The sequence below is a fragment of the Dermochelys coriacea genome, chromosome 1 (assembly GCF_009764565.3).
Source record: "Dermochelys coriacea isolate rDerCor1 chromosome 1, rDerCor1.pri.v4, whole genome shotgun sequence".
Taxonomy (NCBI): Eukaryota; Metazoa; Chordata; order Testudines; family Dermochelyidae; genus Dermochelys; species Dermochelys coriacea.
Window position 1 is genome coordinate 197,857,725 of NC_050068.2, and position 18,578 is coordinate 197,876,302.

General features: G+C 40.9%; 1 protein-coding gene across 1 annotated transcript in view; it reads right to left on the reverse strand.

Annotated features, from left to right (window-relative positions):
- Positions 1-11,590, reverse strand: part of TMEM45A (transmembrane protein 45A) — a 38,942-nt gene extending 27,352 nt beyond the window's left edge. The window contains exon 1 of the mRNA XM_038377177.2: positions 11,298-11,590. The gene's annotated coding sequence lies outside the window, so the exon portion shown is untranslated. The remainder of the gene's footprint in view (positions 1-11,297) is intronic.
- Positions 11,591-18,578: the final 6,988 nt, after the last annotated feature.

An 18,578-nucleotide genomic window follows, 5' to 3' on the forward strand; every position in this document is an offset into this window, starting at 1 on the left:
ATTAGAATCAGTTTTATGAACCACAGAATTCCCTTGCAGCCAATTTACAATATTATGAGTGTTTCAGAGGAATGGATCTAATAAGACAGTGCAGCTGTCAAGAAAGCTCATTTAAAAAATAAAATGTGACAAGTAGCTGTAATACACCAAAGAGCTCCTGTATAGTTAACACTGCACTTGGCACTTATGTGGCACTTTAACAGTTAGTCTGTAAAGTGCTCTGAAGTAAAGGCATTACATTTTATATGTCCACTTTCAGGTTCTTTCTGAAGAAAAGACAAAAACAAAGGAATTGCAATCATTTTAAAAAATGTGCGCATATACAACACGAACCATTAGGAAACTGACTAATCTTGACATGTTCTGAACTTTCAGTCCAGGCTATTTTTAGGGTCTAAGGGGACACTCTAGGAAGCACTGTTTTTGGAGGAGGAAGTATCTCCATCTACTGAGAGGTGGTTCCATCTTATTTCTAACCAGAAATCATAATTCTCTATTTGCAGTATCACAACTAATTACTGTAGAGTCTGACACCAGCAAGAGCATTAAGATTTCAAGTGCGGAATACTTAATTTTGCAGGGTAAACGCACCTTAGAATAAGCAGCGGGAACACATACACTCTTCAGAATGAAGAGCCAATTTTCCTACAACTATCTCTGATCAGACACATTCATGATATGACAGGCAAAGGTGCCTCTAACTAGTTGTTATTTTTCCCCAGGAGGTATCGGTCGCTCTTAAATCAGTTTTATCAGGGAAATATAGCATCTTAAAACAAAAAGATATGTCAGGTTGCAAAATTAAGATTTTTCAAACTTAAGGTAAGTAGAAAGGTTTAAAAACCTGTGTTTGGATTTAAAGATTCCCCTGCAGCCTGTGAAACCTAAACATTACAGCATCATACCAGTACATGAGAACTAGAATGTGAAACTGATCTGTATATTCATTGTTCAAGTTGAATGAAGTGTGCTTGTAGATACTGCAGTGGTGCCAGCCTTTGTGTCCCCTCCAGCCACTTCCACAAACATCTGCTCTTCCCAATCCACCCCCATGATGACCTCTTTTCATAGAGCACTAGCCTCACATTGGCCTGCAAAGCTGCTACTCTCCCCATTTAAATCTCTGAAAACTTAATTCTGTGATAAGCAATACAAACAAGTGAATATAATTTTTATTAAAAATAACTTCATAAAACACTATGTGGAGCAGGGCTTTGGAGCGGAGCCGGAGCAGGAGCGCAGAGCAGTGGAGCTGCAGGTTTTTGCCCAGAGCTGGAGCAGAGCTGGAGCACAGAAAATCTTGACTGCTCCTGTTTTTTTTTTTTTCCATTTTCCATCCAAAATGAATAATATTTAGCAAGAAAATCCTGAAGGTGCCAAAAAGTTTCAGATTGTATAACAATTGATATCAACATCTACTTTACCACTTTACATAATATATCACAGTTATTCTCACTTCTGCTGAAATCAAGATTTAATGTACAGATACAAAATTACAAAGTTTCTTGGAGATATGTTTTATTAAAGAATCAGATAATTAGGAGACATCCAGCAACACTGCAGACTGCTCCCACCCTTGTGCCAAGGTTAGGCGAGAACGTACTCGTGTAGATTAGTTAGATAGTTAGATACTTCTTTTGTAAGGGTTGATCAACGAGACGCGCTGAGTACTGCGATTACAGAAAAGTGTGATACAAGATGCAACATTTAAGATAACACAAACAGGTATATTGCAAAAAAAATAATGTTTTTGTTTATTGATATATTAAGATATCACAAGAGATATTAACCACATAAGCTCATTTCTCACATGGGCTCCCGTTACTGGTACAATTGTTCATTTGTACATGCTCCCATATCACTCTGGCGGACTTATTTTATATGTCATCTGTTCAGTAGTCTTTTGGTAGCATTGTTTTTAATTTTAAATTTACTGAAAAAGTTGTGTGCAGCAGGCATATAAATATACAGTAAACATTTTTGCATACATTAGGAGTGATTTTTGTGATATATCCAGAATGACTGGAAAATGTCCAACACAACTTTGGGGGTGAATCCTTAGGTCATTTTAAGAAAAATGTTTCCATGAACACGTGTCCTAAAATTCTTCCTAAGGGAGCTACAGTCCCTTCAAGGAGGTGATGAAAAGTTAATTTCTGATTAATATCTCAAAAACGCTTTAATATAAAGTAATGAAATTATGTCTGTGTCTTAGCGTTAGTATGTGCTACCATATTACATTATTCAAAATTATTTAAACCATAAGCATCCCGAACTGGTGGTTGGTCATTTTTATTTCACATTTCAAGAAAGGCTTGTCGTCGAGTGCCCCTGGCTACGAGTGGTACTATTATGTTCCATAATAAGTTAAAAAATTTTGATTATTTATTATTACGTTTAAAATTTATGGTTCCAAAGTTGAAAAGTAATAAGTAAAATTGTTTGTATCATTCTAAGCATCTAAGCAGATTAAAATTTTTAAACAGTTTTCTCAGAAACAGTTAATTATACAAAATAAATTAAGAGTACCATTTTAATGCATGTTTTAGCATTAAATCATATTCCAGGGTCGTATCTGTTAAACAGTCGAAGATTTAAAAAATGTTAAATAAAATTGGCCCAGTCCCCCCAGTTCATGGCGCCTGTAGTTTAAATAATTTTATTTGAATGATGTTGTATGATAGATGTTGGAAATAAACTTTAATGGGAAAGCGGATTCAAATTGCAAGCACAGTCCTTTTAGTAAAGAGAGTAAATTTTTGGAAATACATTTTTCCTTCATCAGGCCGGAAACATTATACAAGCTAGAACCTGTTATTTGCTTTATCTTGTATAATCTATTCAGGCTGATGAAGGAAAAACATATTTCCAAAAATTTGCTCTCTTTACTAAAAGGACTGTGCTTGCAATTTGAATCAGCTTTCCCGTCAACCTTGTAACGTGTTGCCTCGTTACTTCCCAACAATTAATGTTGTAGAATAGTGATAGCACGTACTAACGCTATGGCACATACCAAATTTCATTGATATATCTATATTAAAGCATTTTTGAGATATTAATTAAAAAGTTGGAAAATATTTTGAATATTTTTACCACAAAATTTCATAAGAAAAACTAACTTGCAATTTATAAATAAAAATTTATATTAATTATGTATATTAAAATACTTCTTACTTCATTAAAACAGCAAGAAATGTTAAAATATTAAAATATACTTTAATAATAATTTTGTGTAAAAAGAAAATGCGATCATTTTTGTCCAGAAAATCCAAAATAAATTTGAAGTACCTTAAGTAGTTAAGATATCACAAGCAGGTACATTATAAAAAAATGTAATGCTTTTGTTCATTGCTTTTCGAAGATGATAAGAAGAAACATTTGGATGCGGTAACTGCACAAGAAGATTTGACCATGGCTTCAACAAAAAAATCAAATCTGCCCCCCATGATTGATAGCTGATTTACGGAAAAGGATCTCAACAACGTCTTTACTTTTGAATTTGAAAAGCCCAAATTTTGGCTTTTAGGAAAAGCAAAGAGAAAATTGGCAAGGTGCAAGGTGGAAAAGGAAGTGAATGGCAAGCTCAAACCATGTAGCTTCAAGACAAGTGAAGCAAGTACCATGAAAAGTTTCAACCTTTAGCAGCATGTAAAATGTAACCATCCTGAAAACTATGCAGCTCTGGTTACAAAAAAGGATCAGGAAGATTAGGCAAAACAGAAAGCTGACACGGCTAAATGACGTTCATCTGGCTCTTTGAAAACTCCTGGAGAAAAGATTTGTTGTGGAACTTCATCTGAAAAGAAACCCAAAATTGAGCAAACAAAACTTGACCTGAAGTCCTCAAAGGTTACAGTCACCATGGATGCAAATATTTTCCGTGCAGGGCTGCAAATGGTTTGCTTGAGTTCAACACCGCTCACTACCTTCAGGCTAAAGAACAATGGATTCCAAAAAACTGCAGATGAAATGGGTCGGCAGCTTGGCGTTTCAATGGGGCACGATGCAGTTCATCATTTATTTGTCAGCACAGCTGAGTCTGGTCGCAAAGAGCTCAAGAAAACTTTGGAGCAAAAATTGTGCTACCTGAAAATGGATGCAGCAACCCATGGAAACAGAAATTTCCTTGCAATCAATGCTCAGTACTACGAAGAAGGAAAAGATAAAGCTGTGGTAAAAACCTTGGACATAATCGACACTGAAGGGCGTCACAATTCTTCATACGTGAAAAGTCAAGTAAAAGCTATTTTAGAAAAATTTGGGATCGGTGAAATGCAAGTGCTGAACATCTGGGTTGACAATGCAGCAAACATGACGTGTGCCATCAAAAATTTCAGCTAGGACAATGAAACCATTTCGACCTCTGAGCACAGGGATGTGGACAGAACTGAAGCTATTTTGCCTGATGAAGGAACTAAAGGAATGGATGAAATTGAACTCAACTCAATGGATGCTGCTGTGCAATGGGTTAATGACCCTAGCCTCATACTTCCAACATGGCTTCATGAGGACAACTCAAAAGTTCAACTGATGAGGTGTGGTATTCACACTCTTCAGTTGGCAATCTGGGATGGACTGAACAAAGAACATGCGAAGAAATTTCTGGCAAAAATTGGACAAGTCGTTGTCAATCTACGAACTCCAAGTATTCAAAGAGTTCTGCTTGATCTACATGGGCTAACTCAATCATAGGATACTGTGACTCGCTGGGGTTCAACATTTGCAATGATTGATCGGCTTCTTGTTTTTCAATCTTACTGTGAACAAGTGGCTGCTGCTGGAACAAGAGAACTCAAGTTAACAAAAGTTGAATGGGACGAAGTGAAGAACCTGAGAGACCTCTTGGCAAAGCCAAACCAAACAACCATGAATCTTCAAGTTGTCAATGTAACCCCGGGAGTTTTAATGAAGGAATGGTGAAAACTGTCAAAATGCTTGCAAGAAAATGGTGGACAAATTGCAGAAGGAATTCTATCCTCCATGCAGAAACGCGAAGAGAAGCTTTTTGACAATATTCATTTCCTTGCTGGAGTTTATGTTGACCCACATTATCAGATTCTTCTTACCTCAAGGGAAATACCAAAGGCAAAGGAAGGGCTCCTTGATATTGCTCAACGACTCGAAAAACAAAATCCCTTGCTACATTTGAACTCAGTTGAAGAAAACAAAACACAACAAAAGAAGTCATCAACAATCGAATATGCGGTTTCAGAAAGTTAACATCCTTCAGAAATAGCAGGCTGTGCTTAAACTTCTGTCTCCACTCTGAACTTGTTCGAGCGTCCATCCCTGAGACGTCTTCAACCATCACAGGGAAATGGAAATAATTCAATCACCAATTCGTCAGAAGATGATGCCTTCGATAAGGAATTGGATAAATAAGAAAGACGCCGGCGAGTTTCTGCAATTCATAATTGTAATGAAGCATTATTCAAGATTGTGAGGCGATGGAGTCTATTGGTAGGCTAAAAGTTAAGTCTGTTTTTGAGGTCATTCACAGCTACCCATACTGCATTCAGGCTGCCTGTAGAATTGCTTCGAGCATGCCAACAACTCAAGCTAGTGTAGAGCGACTGTTTTCAGTTTTAAAGTTAATTTTAAATGATTTGCAGCAGACTATGAAAGACGACTTGATTGCTTCAATAATTTTTTACAGAATTATGAATGATTCTAATTTGTATCATTATTGATGACATTTAAATTGTTTTAAAAGTCTGAATAAAAATAATAGAAGTACTTGTGGCACCTTAGAGACTAACAAATTTATTTGAGCATAAGTTTTCGTGAGCTACAGCTAACTTCATCAGATGCATTCAGATGAAGTGAGCTGTAGCTCACAAAAGCTTAAGCTCAAATAAATTTGTTAGTCTCTAAGGTGCCACAAGTACTCCTTTTCTTTTTGTGAATACAGACTAACATGGCTGCTACTCTGAAACCAATAATAATAAGGTTTTTTCAAAGTTACAGTATGCAGTTTTTTATTTAGTTAAAAAACTCATTTGAGTTGGAGCGCGGAGCGGAGTCGGAGCGGAGCTGGAGCAGTCATTATTGGTGCCGGAGCAGAGCTGGAGTGGAGCAATTCAGAAATTTGATTGCTCCAAATCCCTGATGTGGGCTTGTATAAACTGAGTACCCATGTAACCTCATTACAATAAACCTTGGCTTCCTCACCACATCCCTCGCTTCAGTCTGTCATCCTAGAGGTTGTGGTCTATCTACAATTTAGATTGTGATATGAAGCAGGAGCCATCTTTGAAGCACTTAGTACATTTATGTGCTATAATAAACAATATAATGACTCTATTTAGCTCCAGGTTCACCAGATGATTCATTCCAATTTATACTTGCACATTTAGTATTTTACAAACTTTTTACCATGAATTCCAGTATGCTTGCTCCAGGATTGGCCAACACATGATGCTGCAGGGAAAGATGAAAAGTCAACATGGGAAACTTATGAGTAGAAGTGGAAAAAAGAAATTCCTTCCTGACCCACACTACAGTCAATAACACATAGAGCTTGAGATGTCATTACTTTGTCAATACTTGGGATTTAGCAATCTGTGTCCAGCATCTGGAGTAGACAAAGAAAGCTATGATTTACACCATTTCTTCTTATTCCTGTTTCAAGCAAAATTAACTCATCCTGTACAATTGGCAGCTTTCCTCATCTACGTTTCAGGTTTCCCTGGGCAGCAGCTATACTGGTTGCTGGCTGCTACTGCTGAATCAGGACTAACCTGAGAGATAGACAGGGCCATAGCCTGTTTGACTGTTCTTGTCAACATTCTCAAAGATGGCCCTGCCGCACCACAGGCTACAGCAGCTGGCCGTGAACCAGTCTGAAAGCAGAGTGAGCAGCAGGTGATGCTCATGACAGTTGATTACTGTCACCTTCTGCTGCTAAAAGCAAATGAGGTTAGGAACAGGAGAGAGGGGAGACACCTAAGCCATCCCAAATGCATTCTAGATTCCTCATGGAAGATTGCACTGCAATGTTGCTAACTCTTGTGATTACAGAAAAAGTCTCACAATACTTAGTGTTTTTCTTCAAGTCCCAGCTTCTAAACTCATGTGAGAATCTCAGCTTTCATTTAGAAAATGTTTCTAACTTTCATGGCTGTGGAGAAAAGCTGAAAAACACGAACACTAACAGCTCAGAAAACAGAAGACAAATAAAAAGGCCAAAAATGTATGTTTGAGTCTCATAATTTTGAGGGGCCTGACCCATGAGTTTTGAATGCTTGAGGCTGGTGATACTGCCCTGTTATTATTTATTTATATTATGGTAGCTCCTACGAGTTCCTGTCATGGACCAGGACCCCATTATGCTAGGTACTGAACAAACACAGTGTAATGGGAGAGCAGGAGACTGCCACATGGCTAATTGCCATCAGGCCAGCTGCATCCAGCAAAACACTTGGCCTGAGCAGAGCAGGAGCACTCATGTGAGCTGAGGCTAGGCCCAGTGGCATAGCCTGTTCCCCTCCCTCTTCCATGAGACTCATGTTTTCCTGCTGTTGGAAGTCTTCTCCTCAAGATAAGGCCTGTGAGAGACAGTGTGCTCAGCGTGCTGACCCTCATGCAGCTGAATAAGCATACTGCCCTGGCAAGCACTACTGTGAGGAGATGCAAAAAGCCATATGGGGCAGGGAAGAGAGATGGAGGAACAAGGCCTGGGCATACCACACAAACAGTATTGTTAAGTTTGAAAACCTGACCTGTAAGTAAGCCCAATACACCCCAGGCATATGAACCCCAGAAGCAGGGATATTCCCTGTTTAACAGAGCACCTTGGACCTTGTAGTGACTACATGGGCATTTGGTAATGATAGTAACATTAGTAGGAAATGAAAAATCCTCCAAAATGATGGCTAGAGCACAAGAAGGCTCAATGCTGCAGCCCTTCTTCAGGCAGAAACCCTATTGAAGACAGTGAGAATGCTACCCACAGAGTAGCCACAGGATAAGTTCTTAATAGATTAACCAAATCAATGGCTACAAGTAATAGGCCAAATGTTCCTCCAAGATACAACCAAGCATCATCACTGACTTCAACGGGCCCCAATTTTAGACGTGTCTTGACTCTGAGCCCCTGTAGAGAAAGCAACAGGCACAACAATATAGGGAAATACAAAGTTATAAGATGTCCTAGTCCAGGCTTAGCCTAGTTAAAAAGTTAGTGCTGAAGAAGTGAGGTGAAAAGAATTATACAGGCTCAGCAACGTGAATGACGTGTTAACCCACTTCCTGAACTGGAGAAAAGAGTGACCAAGAATCAGCCTGGCACTCCGATTAACTAGTGAACATATTGTTATGATCATACCTACAGCTTTTTCTTCTTTTCCATTGGGAAGAAAGGTGGAGCTGGACTCTTAAGCATGGCGTGTATTGTACCCTGCCCTGTAATAAAGAATGGGTGTAGCACTCATTTCTTTGCACAATACAAACTAAGAGCTTTTAATGGAGTCTGCTTACTTATGTGTAGAAAGTCCGCCAAGCAAATTACCAAGGCCACAAGAGTTTTGCCCAGTCCAGTGAGCATCTAGGAAGGAAGGAGGATAATAATCTCTATTGCTGTCTGCTATAACTAAATACAGTATGGCCCTGTGATGAATAAGGAGAAGGAGATAGGCCATATCCTGTTCCCAATGGCATCAATAGGAGTTTTGCCATTGACAAATCCTGGTTCAACAGTGTCTTAAGACTAATGAACTGGAGAAAGCCTTTAAATCTTTTGATGCTACTGCTCTGGCCACTTGCTGCTGTAAATGAAAAAAGGGATAGTCACAGAAAGATACAATATTCAAGAGAAGACAGAAAACAGCCAACAGTAAGTCAAAAATAAAGTTTATCCAAAGATAGCTTCAATCATTCACTCCATTTTACTATTCTACCCCTACAGTAATTCTCCTTGTTTCCACCCATATTCTCCACAGACCAAAAACATCTCTAATATTAACCTACTCCACCCACAGAGGATAAATATGGGGAAAGCCTACCTAAGTAATGCTGAATGTTGTAAGACATTTGAATTACAGCAGGGCGAAAAACGGATTTTTCAGTTCACTGGCAATTCCAAAGAGTTGAGAAAAGTTTCATTTGGGTCAAACTGAAAACAAACTTCTTTTTAATATTTTCAGCAAATTACAAAGTAAAACAAAAATTGAGTTGGCTCAGAATCAAATGTTTCATTTTGACGTTACTGAAACATTTTGATTTTTCAGTCCGGTCAAAACTATTCAGTGAACTCAAGACATTGACTAGTTTCAGGTTCAACCAAAACTATGTTTTTCAGCAAATAAACTATTCACTGACAAAATTTCATCCAGCTCTAATTTGAATTAGAAATGGTGATTTTAGTGTGAATGATCAATCTGTCCTCAAAAGCAACACCAACACATTTTTATTTACAATCGTGACCTACTTATGGTAACTTTCAAACGGTGTGCCATTATTCAACAGATGAACAAAAACAGTTACGTAAGATCATAATACTATCAGAATAAAGTTATAATACCGGAGAAAACACAAATAGCAGGTGTGCAAATACAAAATGATCACTCAAACTCTGATTTAAAAATGCAGAGGTGTAAAATGCTTTAAAACTTTAACTTCTTGTGCATTTCAGTTGCCAACTGCTGAAAATTCTAAAAACTGCCTACTAAAAAAGTAAAAAAATATTTGAAATATGCAATTCAGTGAACATATACAAAAAGAAAAGGAGGACTTGTGGCACCTTAGAGACTAACAAATTTATTAATTACAAGTTCTCCTTTTCTTTTTGCGGATACAGACTAACACAGCTGCTACTCTGAAACCTGAACATATACAGTTATAGAATTATCAGAAGAGGGAAACAAGTGATTTCTGAAAACTGGAACAACATGGAGCACTCAGAGATTTTAAACAAAATAAAGTAAAATAGGGAGCCTGGTAGTTTGGGAGTTTCTAACTTTAAAGTCAACTCTTGTCTAGAATCCAAAAGTTTCCTTTAGGAAGGCCATTAGGGCAGTGACCAAAGGAGAAATCGCCAATGTGAAAGCCGAAGATGGCAGAAGCAGCAGTTCGGACGCTGATGCCCAAAGTTTACGCAGTATCAGGTCAACTCCCTATTCTGACAGATCTCATTCTCCAGGCCAACTTTAAAGTTAACATTTAATAAGTGATGCTTATTAAATTCCAATTTAGTTCTTTCAGCTAGAAACTGAAGACAAAACACAGATTTCTCTCAACCTGAAAGACCCAAGAATGAGGGAGAAAGGTAAACAGTGCCAGCCACTTAAAACTATGTAGGATTTGTTTTATTCACATCCACAATATTTCCAGCAGCCTCCATTTCATGATTCAGAATTGCTGATGTAAATGATTTATAGTAACTGAAGTAAGAAGTCACCCACGCTTTGAATGGAATAGTTCAGAATATTTATGGGTTTAAAATGAAGCGCATTATTATATAATCCCACAAAAAATTAAGAGATACATAGTATCTGAATGTACTCTAGACTGAGTGTCAGAACCGCTTGCCTATAACACACACACTGCACAGGTCATAAATGAGGGTGCTCTGCTATCCCTCACTTCTCCTGCTATGCACTTCTCACCTTTCAGCAGAGGATCTCAACAAAAGTTAAGGACGTCGATTAGTCCTCAGAGCAACTCTCAGATGAGTTACCCAGAGCCAGGAATAGTACCCAAGAATCTAGGAAACAAAACTCCTAGTCCTTTGCTCTAACCACTAGTCCACACTAGTCTGATTAATCAGGGGTGGCTTGTTTGAAAGTTTTCAGAGTAGCAGCCGTGTTAGTCTGTATTCGCAAAAAGAAAAGGAGTACTTGTGGCACCTTAGAGACTAACAAATTTATTGGAGCATAAACTTTCGTGAGCTACAGCTCACTTCATCGGATGCATTTGGTGGAAAAGCTCACGAAAGCTTATGCTCCAATAAATTTGTTAGTCTCTAAGGTGCCACAAGTGCTCCTTTTCTTTTTGTCTGAAAGTGTTTGTACAAGGGAGAGAATGCAAGACACTAGTCTAGAGTAAGGAAGGCAGCACACGTTGCTGGATGCAACCCTCCTCCTCGAAGGAAATGCTGCCCACCCAGCAGGCAGCACACCAGAATTTAAAAGCAAATAATTTGGGGGATGCATGCAGGGAACACCGTTACAGCCGCTCAAATGCTTTTAAATCGGAGGCTCTCGTGCAGGGGCCGGCGGCATCTGCTTTGAGGCACGGACTGATTTCTTCCCTCCCCACAGTCGGTACAAAGTTTTAACATATATTAAGCAACCCCTTACCTATCTTGGTCTGTTTCTTTGCAATTTCTTCCTCCCGCTTTCTTGCCCGTTTAAACTTGAACTGCGACCAATCTGCGGCGGCTGCCTTGCTCTTCAGCCGCCTTTACAGTCCAGCTGTGCGCCGAGTCCCCGCTGCCTCCCATCTCCGAGTGGGAGTGAAGCATTAACCCCCCCCCCCCCTTCCCCCGCGTCTTCTTTGCGGCACGTACAGAACGCCTCAACTTGTCGTCCGCAAAGGATGCGCCCCCGCCGCAGCTGCCCAGCTGTGCCTCAGCTGGCTGCACCGCTAGGCGCTAAAGTCCAGCGCGGCCTGTCTGCAACGCCCCCCGATTGCCTTTCATTGGTCGCGCTGCCGGCTCCGCGCCTTCCGATGGGCTCCCGGCGCGGTCAGTCTCTGGGCTGCCGGGCCCGCGTGCAGAAGTCAGGCAAGCCGCCCTCTGCAGGGGGAGGGCGGGGACGGCGGAGGCTGGAGTGATGTGGCACTGAGCGGCGGGGAGGGGGGAGTGGCTGGGCAGGGGCGCCTCTCTGGGCTCTTGAATGTGTGCGGAGAGACCAGTCCCAAACGGCGGGCTCCCGGCACTGTCTCTGCCCCCCGGGCTCAGACATTTAAACGGGCGGGCTCACTCCTTTGCGGTTGTTAAGGGGGATGATGGATTTTGCAGGGCGTTTCAATCGGACACTAGTCGTGTATCTCTTTAATTTGTATTTTACTCATAGGTATGGTCACAGGGGGCCCAATAAGGGGGCATAGCCTAGCCCAGCCTCCAAGACCTACCAGCCTGTTGGTGCCTCCCTTTCAAACCACTGCAGGACTTAGCAATTCTCCCAGCATCTTTGCCCTCATTTGAATAGTCACAGGTTGGCAGCGCCTAGCACAGTTTAAGTGCCTCAGGCAGCTCTGTTTTGGGGCGAGCTCAGTGACTAGTCCAGGTCTACGCTACCGAGTTAGGGCAACGCAAGGCAACTTATGTCAGCCTAGCTCTGTAAGCGTCTACACTAAAACGTCGCTTCCACTGACGTAACTTGCCTGCTATGCTGATCTAATAACTCCACCTCCATGAGAGGCGTAGCGCTTAGTTTGACGTAGTTATGTTGATGCAGTATCAGTGTAGACACCGTGTTGATTACATCAACTGTTGCTGCCTTTCAGAAGCCATCCCACAATGCCTGTCCGACTGACAGGCTTGTCTACACTACAGCACGGGGTCTATCTAAGAGACGCAACGTCAGCTGCGTGAATAGCATAGCTGAAGTCAACGTACGCAGATCTACTTACCACGGTGTCCTCGCTACGGTAAGTCGACAGCTGACGTTCTCCCGTCGATTCCGATTGCGCTTCTTGTTCTGGTGGAGTACCAGAGTCGATGGGAGAGCACTCAGCCATCGATTTATCATGTCTATACTAGATGCGATAAATCAACCCCCGCTGGATCGATCGCTGCCCACTGATCTGGTGAGTAGTGTAGACAAGCCCTTAGATTGGTGCAAGTGCTCCTGGTGACGATGCACTCCAACAACACTAGAAGCATAGTGTGGACATACAAAAGTGATTTAATTACGGCAGTGGCTGTATGTCAATGTAACTTAGGTTGACATAATTTTGTAGTGTAGACATTCCCTAAGAAATGCTTTCTTTTCACAGCTGGCTTTTTTCCAAAGTAAAATGGAATATAGCACAAAAATGACACTTTCTTGCAACTGTCACCTCTCCTGTCAACCTGTGGAACTCATTGCCAGAGTATGTTGTGAAGGCCAAAACTATAATGGGGCTCAAAAAAGAATTAGATAAGTTCATGGAAGCTAGATCCATCAATGGCTATTAGCCAAGATGGTCAGGGATGCAACCCCATGCCTAAACAGCAAGTGGACAATGGGATGGATCACTTGATGATTACCCCTGTTCTGTTCATTCCCTCTGATGCACCTGGCATTGGCCATTGTCGCCAGACAGGCTACTGGGCTAGATGGACCATTGATCTGACCCAGTATCGCCATTCTTTTGTTCCTATCCCCCCATTCACTCTGGTTAATTAGCTAGAAAAGTGACTTTGTTTATAATAGAAGTGCCTTTTCTAGATCATAAAGATCTTTACAAAAGTAGGCAAGTGTTATTGTGCCCGTTTTACAGAGGAGGAAACTGAGGCACAGAAAGAGTAGATGATTTATCCATGGTCACACAGAAAATCTATGGCAGAGCCAGGAATAGAACCCAGGAATTATTATAAACTGAAAAGGCTATTAACAGCATACTAATACATTATACTATAAAGGATACCTCACGCTAGTTGCACAATAACAGCTGGCAGAGACTATCAACACAGTTCAAAAGCCTTAAACAGAGGGAGTTTCTCTTTGCAAGTGTTTACCAGGAAGTTCTGGTAAACAGGTATTTTAAAAAGTCCCTGCTTAGAGCCAGCAACACACAAACTGGAGTGGCTGTCCCTCTCCTCCAAGGCTCCCGGGAATAGCCTATGATGCTAATCTCACCTCTTCTGCCTACTAAATTATCTGTTTTATGGGGCTTTCCAGAATAAATCCTTACACCCCTAAAACTGCCCTCATTCAAGTTCTCTGCCTCTAAACCTTATTAAGAATCCCAACCCTTCCTATTTGTGGGTGGGTTTAAGATATTTGGGGAGAAGGTTAACGCTATACAGATTCATCCTGGATCTAGCAGACATTCTGTTACACACTGTTTGATTTTGTGCCTATGGTTGTCCCTGGATCCTTTTGAGAGGGCTAAATCCATACCCACCTCTCTAGTATACTACTATGAATATGCTTGCTTGCATATAATATTGTATAAGTAGTTGCTGCAGGTGCCTTTTATACAATTTTATTTGGCAAGTGGAGTTGCCCTTCCAAACTGCATAGTGATATGAGCATTTACTAGAACTCCCACCTCACTCTAAGCAGAGTTTCAAGTTGTCCTTAGTTTCAAATGAAGGGCAAGTCTGCCATGTGCAGTCAGAATTTAAAAAAAGGTATCACCCTATAAGTGAAAATACAGCGTTAATTGTCTTCCCCCAGGTCATCTAATCAAACCACAATATAAATTGGCAAATCTGTTGAGAGTACACGTCAGCTGGATCCAACCTGTATGGCATCCAGACCTGTTTTCTGGTCACAAGGTACTTCTTTAGCAGTTTATTTTAAAACTGACAGCAGAGTGCTTCTCATGTAATTATACTGTCTCTGCCTAATGGATATCCTTCTGCTGCTGGGGAGGTTTCAGGCAAACTAAGCTGCTTCAATCTGAGTGCACTTATCTCATCTGTTTACCAGTTGTCTGATGTGTTTGTGTTGGCAGCAGTGATATCTGCCCTTCTGGGATTCACCATCTTCATCTTTACACTCACCTCTTTTCTTTTCCTTTTAAGCAAAGTGTTTCCCCCTGTGATAATACTCTAACCAGCCGGCTAGCAAAGGATTCTGCACCCCTAGGGGAGTCTGAATGCTCTTGTGGTATGTGTTACTGTAAAAACCAAAAAGTAAACAAGAATATCCTGTAGCGTCTTTAGTGCAGGGGTAGTCAATTATTTTTTGTCAAGGTCCAAATTTCTTGGTCAAGGTATAGTCAAGGTCCAGACACCAGGGAAAATTTAAAAAAATAAATAATGATAATAATATGTAAATTAAAAGGCTTGGGGGTCCATTCAAAAGCATCTGGCTGTCTGGATTTGGCCCATCGTCTGCCTATTGACTACCCCTGCTTTAAGGTCTAAGGACTAAGAGACAACAGGGCTTCCCTTAGCCAAAGTAGGAACAGGATTGTTTTAGCCAAGTCCAAAGAAAGGTCAAAAGCACAACTAATTTCAGCCAGGTGCGAGAGGCCCAACACTTCTTAGCTCTCCTCTCAGTTACAACTAACCCCAGAACACAGGGTGCACACATTCCTCTTATACAGTGTGATGGCAGGGAATTACTTCCACACAGTTGCTCCAACCTTGCTAGACCTCCCTCCACCCCAAAATCCTGCACTCACAGAAGGCAACCATGTTTTTTTCTCTAGCTAGAGGGATCGGTAAGCTCATTTCTGCCAACCTCTAAATGGGTTATATAATCATGATCATATTTGGTTAAATGAAGCAACAACAATTGTTCAAAATTTTTCTCACTTAAAAGAAGAATCCAGGGTAACATAAGACGTATTCTGTTAAATAATTACAAAGAAGGACAAATTCCTTCAAGACAGTTTAAGCATGTAAAATCTACTATATAGGTAGAAAATACTTGTTAGGTTGTCTAGTCCAACTCCTACTTGTTCAAGATTATCCTCTACAATACAATAAAAAGTGTAAAATAATATGACTGGTTATTAAGGCCATGTGACTAATTTGTAGGGAATAATTTAGTGGATGAATTTCACCTTTTTTCTGTTTGTAGAAAGTCGACAACATGATAGTGAATCCCTCCAGTGAAATGGTTATTCAAACTTGTCTGACTTTTGGTTTGGTTTGGCTTTTTTCTGATTTTTAACTTCATGGTATGAAAAGTTCTGTGTAAGTATTCAGAATGTACACTGCATGGGTTAGGTCTGATTATGATAGCATATTATACTGTTTCTGTTCCCTCATTGGATGACTATGCAATCAGACTATGTACCTTCTCCAGTATGGTAAATCCTATTAATTCCATGTGATTCCAACTATCAGATTTCCCTTTCTCAAATGCCCTTAAAATAAAAAGTGTGGATTATAAAATGGAAGAGCAAGCTTCTCAGCCGTATGGAGCTTCACTTCCCACTATGAAAGTGTCCAGTTTGGTACTGATGAGACTTCAGCTTAAAGGAGTCTTACCTGGACAGTGTACAAGAGCATAAAAAGGAAGCAGATTTTTTTCAGTGAAATGCCAATATAAACACTGAAAATTAATGAAGGCAAATTGAACTTCATGCTGTTTGCTGTAGCTTGTATTACACATGGGTTAGAAGCATATAAATTATTAGAAGTACAAAAATTATACAACATTGTGAAAATGGTGTGTTCTCTCTCTCTCTCTCTCTCTCTCTCTCTCTCTCATGCTTGAGATTTGATTTAGATCAAAATTAAAAAGTTTAGTGATCTCCACACAACCTGTCCTCCCATGACAGTTTACCAGCATCACAGCCTAATCACACAGCCTTTACTTCACTGGATTTTTTGCTACAGTAACACAACCTAAATTGACATAATCCAGAATGAGGACTTTCTCTACATTTTCTCTTCCCAGCTGCTGCTCTGATGGTGGGCACCAGAACTGGGAGAAGGGAGACTATCTGTTTCTCCAGTACCATCAAACCCCCTCCAGCTGGCACCCAGGCAGCATGGAGGAGACCAATGAAGCACACTGGTTCAAATACATAAGGGTGAGGAGCATGAGCAAGAGCTGGAGGGAGAAGAGGAATGGGGGTCAGGAGCAGAGAGAAAAGAACAAGGGCAAATAACCACTGGAAGACAGAACCTGGAATTGAACCCAGGAGTCATGAATCTCAAAATCCCTCTGATAGCCAATAGCTGTGGCCACTTGCATAGTGGTTGGTCCACATTGACAATAATAGCCTATTACTGGTTTCAGAGTAGCAGCCATGTTAGTCTGTATTCACAAAAAGAAAAGGAGTACTTGTGGCACCTTAGAGACTAACAAATTTATTTGAGCATAAGCTTTTGTGAGCTACAGCTCACTTCATCGGATGCATTCAGTGGAAAATACAGTGGGGGGATTTATATACACACACAGAGAACGTGAAACAATGGGTTTTATCATACACACTGTAAGGAGAGTGATCACTTAAGATGAGCTATTACCAGCAGGAAGGGGGGCGGGCAGAAGGAAGAAAACCTTTTGTGGTGATAATCAAGATGGGCCATTTCCAGCAGTTGACAAGAACTTCTGAGGAACAGTGGGCGGGGGGGGGGGAATAACATGGGGGAATAGTTTTACTTTGTGTAATGACCCATCCACTCCCAGTCTCTATTCATGCCTAAGTTAATTGTATCCAGTTTGCAAATTAATTCCAATTCAGCAGTCTCTCGCTGGAGTCTGTTTTTGAAGTTTTTTTGTTGAAGAATAGCCACTCTCAGGTCTGTAATAGAGTGACCAAAGAGTTTGAAGTGTTCTCCAACTGGTTTTTGAATGTTATAATTCTTGACGTCTGATTTGTGTCCATTTATTCTTTTATGTAGAGACTGTCCAGTTTGACCAATGTACATGGCAGAGGGGCATTGCTGGCACATAATGGCATATATCACATTGGTAGATGCACAGGTGAACGAGCCTCTGATAGTGTGGCTGATGTGATTAGGCCCTATGATGGTGTCCCCTGAATAGATATGTGGACAGAGTTGGCAATGGGCTTTGTTGCAAGGATAGGTTCCTGGGTTAGTGGTTCTGTTGTGTGGTGTGTGGTTGCTGGTGAGTATTTGCTTCAGGTTGGAGGGCTATCTGTAAGCAAGGACTGGCCTGTCTCCCAAGATCTGTGAGAGTGATGGGTCGTCCTTCAGGATAGGTTGTAGATCCTTGATGATGCGTTGGAGAGGTTTTAGTTGGGGGCTGAAGGTGATGGCTAGTGGCGTTCTGTTATTTTCTTTGTTGGGCCTGTCCTGGAGTAGGTGACTTCTGGGTACTCTTCTGGCTCTGTCAATCTGTTTCTTCACTTCAGCAGGTGGGTATTGTAGTTGTAAGAATGCATGAGAGAGATCATGTAGGTGTTTCTCTCTGTCTGAGGGGTTGGAGCAAATGCGGTTGTATCGTAGAGCTTGGTTGTAGACAATAGATCTTGTGGTGTGATCTGGGTGAAAGCAAAAGGCATGTAGGTAGGAATAGCGGTCAGTAGGTTTCTGGTATAGGGTGGTGTTTATGTGACCATCGCTTATTAGCACCGTAGTGTCCAAGAAGTGGATCTCTTGGTCCAGGCTGAGGTTGGAAATCCTGGTGGAATTCCTCAAGGGCTTCTTTTCCATGGGTCCAGATGATGAAGATGTCATCAATGTAGCGCAAGTAAAGTAGGGGCATTAGGGGACGAGAGCTGAGGAAGCGTTGTTCTAAGTCAGCCATAAAAATGTTGGCATACTGTGGGGCCATGCAGGTACCCATCGCAGTGCCGCTGATTTGAAGGTATACATTGTCCCCAAATGTGAAATAGTTATGGATGAGGACAAAGTCACAAAGTTCAGCCACCAGGTTAGCCGTGACATTATCGGGGATACTGTTCCTGATGGCTTGTAATCCATCTTTGTGTGGAATGTTGGTGTAGAGGGCTTCCACATCCATAGTGGCCAGGATGGTGTTTTTTAGGAAGAT